The sequence below is a fragment of the Lactuca saligna genome, chromosome 4 (assembly GCF_052625555.1).
Source record: "Lactuca saligna cultivar CGN05327 chromosome 4, ASM5262555v1, whole genome shotgun sequence".
In the NCBI taxonomy this organism is placed as follows: domain Eukaryota; kingdom Viridiplantae; phylum Streptophyta; class Magnoliopsida; order Asterales; family Asteraceae; genus Lactuca; species Lactuca saligna.
In genome coordinates, this window is record NC_136420.1 from 80,826,752 (window position 1) to 80,834,716 (window position 7,965).

The 7,965-nt window shown below is 42.3% G+C and overlaps 1 non-coding gene across 1 annotated transcript; it reads right to left on the minus strand.

Moving 5' to 3' along the window:
• Positions 1-461: 461 nt before the first annotated feature.
• LOC145044628 (small nucleolar RNA R71) lies at positions 462-568 on the minus strand. The gene has a single exon (XR_013681575.1). It is a non-coding gene; the product is annotated as a small nucleolar RNA R71 (small nucleolar RNA).
• Positions 569-7,965: the final 7,397 nt, after the last annotated feature.

Here is a 7,965-nt window from a genome sequence, read left to right on the forward strand (position 1 = left end):
TCGAGTACGAGACCGAGGAAGAATAGGAGCCTACATACGAGCACGAAACCGAGTCTGAGGAAGAGTTAGCTTTCACAATGGCTAACATTGATGAAATCCCCATGGGAGAATGGAAAAAGATGATGCGCGACGACACTGGCCTGGGACTTGTGCAACCCACAATTCCCGCGACTGCTACCTTCGAGCTAAAGGGTCATATCCTAGCTTCACTTAAAGAAATACCTTTTTATGGAAAAGATCATGAAGATGCCTACAAGAATTTGGATGAAGTCAATGATGTAGCTGATTACTTAAATATTCCAAATGTACCCTGCGAGACTCAACTACTTTGTATGCTTCCGGTGACATTCAAGGGTGCTGCAAAAGATTGGCTCAAGTCACTTCCCCCCAGATCAGTCACCACTTGGGCCAAGATGAAGGAAGAATTCATTGATCACGTTTGCCCACCTTCTAAGATAGCCAAGTTGAAGAAGGCCATTGCAAACTTTGAACAACAAGTTAGAGAGTCGCTATATGAAGTATGGGAGAGGTACAAGAGTGTACTAAGAAACTGCCCACACCATGATCTAAACAGCCAGCAAGAAGTCTCCATCTTCTATGATGGAGTCAATGTCACAACCAGGCAGTTACTAGACTCGCAAGGCCCACTTACAAAGAAGTCGCCCCCGGTGATTAAAGAATTGATTGAAGAATTCTCTAAACACTATAGAAAATACCATAACCCTAGACATGATGTCACTAGGGGAGACGCTTATGCTGCTACTGAAGACTTATCCACGGTCATGGCTATGCTAAAAACCATGGATAGGAGACTGGATAAAATGGATCAAACAATCCATGCTATTCGGGTGGGTTGTGAAAACTGCAATGGGCCTCACCTTACTAGAGACTGCGATTTAGATGAGAATGGCAACAAGAAGGCACAAGTGTGTTACTCAAGTGGAGACCGGTATGATGAAGATTGGCACAAAAAAAAGAAAGAGTGGCTCCCTTATGAAGAATACAAGAAAGCCAAGGAGGATAGGTATAGACAAAAAGGGAGAGGGTTCTACCAAAAGGAGGAGCCGGTGCAAGAAAGGAAGCCAAGCTTGGAAGAAATGCTCACTAAATTTGTAGCTGCTTCAGAAAAAAGGCATAGTGATCATGATGCTGCAATTCAAGAAACAAGAACCATGCTTAGGAACCAGCAAGCATCTATCCACAATATAGAAACACAACTTGGACAACTTGCTCAACAAATTAACCAAAGGTCACCGGGCGAACTTCCTAGCAAAACTGAAAATAACCCACGAGGCGCGCACATAAACATTATCACAACAAGAATTGGGAAGATAATCACTCCCCTGGAACCTATTCGGACTGAAGCAACCAAGGATTCACAGAAGGAGGAGGCAGAAAAGCAAGCAGAAAACCAAAATATACAATCTGACAGTCCTACTCGCCGAGTACCTCATATGGACTCGGCGAGTACACCATTAAAAACCAATGAACAGGTTCCTGAAAAGCCTTACCAGCCTCTAATGCCATACCCAACCCGAGCTAAGAAGGAGAAGCAGGAAGAGGAGTATCAGAAGTTTCTAGACCACATCAAGACTCTTCAAATCAACATACCCTTCATTGAAGTCGTCATGCAAATGCCCAAATATGCAAAGTTCCTTAAGGAACTTCTCACCAATAGAAGGAAGATGGAAGAAGTGAAGAAGGTAGTACTCAATGAAAACTGCTCTGCTGCGATGCTAAATAAGCTACCAAAGAAGAAAGGTGATCCAGGGAGTTTGACTTTACCTTGCCAATTTGGCAACTTGGCTGCTATTCATGCCTTAGCTGATTCGGGGGAAAGTGTGAACCTAATGTTATACTCATTCTTTAAGAAGCTAGACCTCCCGGAGCCAAGACCAATTTGCATGGCAATACACTTGGCAAACAAGATAGTCACCTTCCCGAGAGGCATATGCGAAGACTTACTAGTGAAGGTGGACAAATTTGTCTTTCCTGCTGATTTCATCATTCTAGACATGGAGGCGGATCCACAAGTTCCAATCATCCTTGGAAGGCCCTTCCTCAACACGACAAGCGCTATAGTAGACATGATAGACTCAAAGCTTACGTTGCGGGTCGGAGAAGATTCAGTTACATTCGGGGTAGACCAAGCTATGAAGTATTCTAGAAGCTGTGATGACACGACATTCTCAATAGATATGCTTGACGAATTATTGGAGGAAGACATAACTGAAGATTCCAACAAGTTTACAGCCTTTGATGAAGCATTTGTTCCAGAAAAATATTTAATGGAAATTGAAAGACTGTTGGAAGAAGCAGAGTATGAAGAGTTAATGAAGCAAACTGACAGACCTACTCGCCGAGTAGGACCAATCTACTCGCCGAGTTCCTCTGAAGAAAAGTTAGAAGTTGTGAATACAACCATCAACTCGCCGAGTACCTTACCTGCACTCGGCGAGTCCAGTACTCAGAACAAAGGAACGAAGCTCAAAACTTTACCAGACCATTTGGAGTATGCTTTTCTTGAAGAAGCCAATCAAAAGCCAGTAATCATAGCCTCTGATCTGTCCAAGTCTGAAAAGGAAGAGCTCGTGCAAGTGTTGAAGAAGCGGAAACGGGCCATAGCATGGAGCATCACCGACATCAAGGGAATAAGCCCATCCTATTGCTCCCACAAGATCAATCTGGAAGAAGGAGCAAAGCTGGTTGTACAGCACCAAAGAAGGTTGAACCCGAACATGAAAGAAGTAATCAAGAAGGAAGTGGTCAAACTATTAGATGCAGGAATCGTTTACTCCATTTCCGATAGTCCATGGGTGAGTCCGGTCCAAGTGGTGCCCAAGAAAGGAGGGATGACGGTCATAACCAACGAAAAGAACAAGTTAATCCCGACACGAACAGTAACCGGTTAGAGAGTGTGCATCGTTTATCGAAAGCTAAACGATGCCACTAGTAAAGACCATTCTCCCTTACCTTTTATTGATCATATGTTAGAAAGACTATCGGGCCATAGATATTATTGCTTTCTAGATGGATTCTCGGGTTATTTTCAAATACCCATAGACCCAATGGACCAAGAAAAGACCACATTCACTTGCCCAAGTGGGACTTTTGCCTATAGACGCATGCCTTTTGAGCTATGCAATGCACCCGCGACTTTTCAAAGGTGTATGACAACTATATTCCACGATATGGTGGAAAAATTCATGGAAGTTTTTATGGATGATTTTTCCGTTTTTGGATCTTCTTTCCATGATTGTCTCACAAATCTTGACTCAATGCTTGCTAGGTGTGAAAAAACCGACTTGGTCCTCAATTGGGAGAAATGTCACTTTATGGTCAAGGAGGGTATAGTTTTGGGCCACAAGGTTTCCAAAAAGGGAATTGAAGTGGATCGGACAAAGATTGACACCTTTGCCAAATTACCCCCACCAACTAATGTGAAGGGCATTAGGAGTTTTCTAGGACATGCGGGTTTTTACCGGCGTTTCATAAAAGATTTTTCCAAAATAACTAGACCTTTAACACAATTACTACTAAAAGATGCACCATTTAATTTTACTAAAGAGTGTTTAGAGGCATTTGAATTTTTAAAGGAAAAATTAACTAATGCCCTGATCATTATTGCACCAAATTGGAACTTACCCTTTGCGATTATGTGTGATGCTAGTGACTATGCATTAGGAGCTGTCCTTGGTCAAAGGGTTGATAAGAACTTTCAACCCATATATTATGCTAGCAAGACTCTAAACCCAGCCCAAGAAAACTACACCACCACTGAAAAAGAGTTATTAGCTGTGGTGTATGCTTTTGACAAATTCCGCCCTTACTTGGTTTTATCTAAAACTACTGTTTTTACTGACTACTCGGCTATCAAGTATTTGTTTTCCATACAGGATGCTAAGCCAAGACTGATACGATGGGTGCTACTTCTTCAAGAATTCGACATAGAGATACGAGACAAGAAGGGAATGGAGAATGTAGCAGCTGACCACTTGTCAAGGCTTGAGAACCCACAATTTCAAGAAGATAAAGTTGGAGACGACTTTCCGGATGAATACATTATCGTCTCAGTGGGAAAAGAGCCATGGTTCGCAGACATAGCTAATTATTTAGCTACAAACTACATCCCGAAAGACTATAGCAGTCAACAAAAGAAGAAATTCTTTGCCGAATTAAAATACTACTTTTGGGACGACCCATACCTCTTCCGGAGCTGTGCGGATGGTATCATACGAAGATGTGTATTCGGGTAGGAAAGCCGGAAAATACTAGAGCATTGTCATAACAGGCCCACGGGAGGACATCATGGAGCACACTACACTGCAAAGAAGATCTTTGACATTGGGTTTTATTGGCCCACAATCTTTAAAGATGCAACCCAATTTATCAAAGAATGTGATGCTTGTCAAAGAGTGGGAAACATTTAATCTCAAAATGAAATGCCACAACGTAGTATCCAAGTGTGCGAGGTGTTTGATGTGTGGGGAATTGACTTCATGGGACCATTTCCCATGTCCAAAGGAAATAAATACATATTAGTAGCGGTTGATTATGTATCAAAATGGGCGGAAGCACAAGCGTTACCAACAAATGACGGACGGGTAGTGGTGCGATTCTTGAAGAAACTATTTTCACGTTTTGGAGTTCCGAAAGCCCTAATAAGTGACTGAGGCACACATTTTGCCAATGATCAATTGGAAAAGGTGTTAAAGAAATATGGGGTTACCCATAAGTTTTCCACATCATACCATCCACAAACTAGTGGACAAACCGAAGTGACAAATTGAGCCTTAAAGCGAATTTTAGAGAAATTGGTGGTGAGCAACCACAAGGAATGGTCGGATAAGCTAGACGATGCATTATGGGCTTTTCGTACAGCTTTCAAAACACCTATTGGTACTACACCATATAGGTTAGTTTATGGAAAGCAATGCCATTTACCGGTAGAGCTAGAGCATAAGGCGTTTTGGGCTTTAAAGAGGTGTAACTTTGACATGGAGGAACTAAAGAGCAACCGGTTGATGCAAATGAATGCCCTTGAAGAGCTAAGGAATGATGCATACTCTAGTTCATGGCTTTATAAAGAGAAGACCAACAAATGGCATGATAAAAGGATTAAAGATAAAGAAATCCATGAAGGCCAAAAGGTGTTGCTTTTCAATTCATGATTAAAGCTTTTCTCGGGAAAACTCAAGTCAAGGTGGGATGGTCCTTTTCTGGTGAAGACGTTGTTTCCACATGGTGCTATAGAGCTATTATCAAGAGCTGGCACGCCCTTCAAGGTCAATGGTCATAGAGTCAAAAAGTATGAAGAAGGAGTCCCCCGGAATGAACGAATGGAAGAGTTGCTGCTGGAAGGGATTGCAACTACGTAGAAAGGGAGGAGTCCAGCTAATGACTCCATAAAAAGAAGCGCTTCTTGGGAGGCAACCCGAGTCTCAAGTTTGCATTTTCTTTCCTTTTCTTTATTTTAATTATTTTTTCCTTTTTCTTCATCTACTTTTATGCACATAACTGCTTGAGGACAAGCAATGCCTAGAGTGTGGGGTGGATGGTTTAAAAACATGAGATAATGCATTAATTTTTCAAAATTTACACAACTTTTTCAATCTGTGAGATCTACTCGCCGAGTAGGCACGTATACTCGGCGAGTAGATGCCCGGTTAGGCTGATATAACGTTAAAAGACATTTTTACTCGGCGAGTAGACCCTTTCTACTCGGCGAGTAGCCAGTTTAAAAAGGGTGAAACATAAATATGTAAAAAAGAGGGTTTTCACCATTCCAACCCCATAACTCGCTGTGCAGCAACTTCTCAAGCATCTAGCAGTTTCTTTTGAGTTTCTTCAACTTTCTACTCAATCTTCACTATTCAAGGAAAAAGGTAACATCTTTATACTATAAACTCATGAAAGGTTCGATCTTTATCATTGATTTGTCCAGATTTTGAGTGATTTCGGATTTGGGGGGTTTTCCTCAAATTCTAGGGTTTTGATTTAGTGACAAATTAGATAATGTTAGGAGGATTTTCTTCAAGATCTATGGTTAGATAAGTTATTACAACAAAACCCTGTGAAAAATTTAGACTTTTGTACATTCTACACAGATCTGGCACCCAAACAGTCTTGGTGTTCATCCTACTCGCCGAGTAGGTCGTGTACTCGGCGAGTAGGTAACAATGCAGATCTAATTTCTTCGATTTTAATTATTGGGTATTGTTTCTTTGTGTGTTCTTGATGTTTGTATGTAGTTATCATGGCAAGAAGGGGTCAGTCTTCGCGTGGGGGAAGCCAAAGTGATATGCCATGGCTTTCTTTTCAACAAATCACTTACAAGTCGTCAAAAACAAGGGCCCTAAACAGATTGGAGGCACTCAGGCAGAAGGAAATTCATCTTCCAAATCCAGTGGACTGGGGGTGGTTGGGAAATGTTGGATTGGAAGAGGAACTCACACCGTACTTGGTGAAAGACTGCAATTTGGGGTATGCCACCATCACATGTGATGGGTGGTTACAGATATTCAAGATCCAAGAGCCGGTTTATGCCGAGTTGTGCTGGGAATTTTTCGCTACCATTGCATTTCGAGGTGGTAGTGAGTATTATAATCCTAACACAATCTCTTTTTGTTTGGGTGGGGAGCTGCGACAATGCAGCATGGTTGAGTTCTCATGGAGGTTAGGTATTTATGATCAAGACATGATGATGACTGACTACTTTGAAGCTTTCTTGGAGAATTGTCATAAAGAACTTCCCGAGGAGGTGGTAGCTTCTACATGGTGGAACACGATCGCTAACCGAGTTTATATCCCTTCCACCGCTCAAGAAGTCCACATTCGCTCTCCGATCCACCGACTCATTCACCGGTTTGTGGCAGGTACAATAAACATGCGGAAGGATTAGGACAAGGTCCCAACCCTTGACATCTTCTACCTATGGAGCATCATCACTCCTGATGCTTTTTGCAACCTTCCCTACTGCATTGCAAAATTCCTTGTTGAAGGGGCAGTCAAAGAGAAAATCAATTCAAAAATAAAGGGAGGCATGTTTATCACTCGGCTGGCCAAGTCATTTGGGGTCCTGGATTTGCCACAAGCTCAAGCACTCACGGTTATCCACCCTCCACCATTCAACACTGCACTATATCGGAGGGCCCAGATAGTCGAGAAGTTTGGCGACTCATTTAGTATTCCACATGAAGAGGAGCCGGCAGTCCCCGAGGAGCCGGGAAGGCGGGTCCGACCACGTAGTGAGCGGGTGCGGGAAGATCCACCGGTTATTCCGGTGGAGGACAATGATGGATGGACCCAAGTGGAGTACCGACACTACTTGGATGATATTGGGCAAGGGGTGAATTATACTAATCAATCTTTTGAATACCTCTTTCAACAAATGCACATTGCCCCGAGACCCGGACCCGGCTATCCATATATCATGAATTGGGATGAGAGAATGAGGAGAAGAGATGGAGAAGGAGGAAGTGGAGCGGGAGGAGCTGGAATGGATGATGAAGATTGAAGAATTTGTTTTGTTTTTTTATGTTTTATGCTTATGATGTTTTGTTTTAAAAAATTGTTAAACATTTTGGATTTTTATGGTGGGTTGATTGTTATTGTCACTTTTAGTTGTTTATTTTTCAGGGATAGAGGATAAGGAAGCATACTAATTTGTGAGGGTCAAGAAAGGAATGAGAGATTTTCAAGAAGAATATGGAGTTTTGTCCTTAGGATTGAGTCCGTGAGAGTCGAGAGTAATAGGAAGTGTTGCTGCTGAAGGAATTAGAGTGAGGGTCAGTTTGCATTTCCGATATCAACACCAAAGTCGAGAGAAGCATCAGTTAGATCAATTTTGGAAAAACCGATCTACTCGCCGAGTGCACAAACTCTACTCGGCGAGTACATGGGATGTTACACGATATCGTTCTGAATCAAGGGCTACTCGCCGAGTCCATGCTACTACTCACCGAG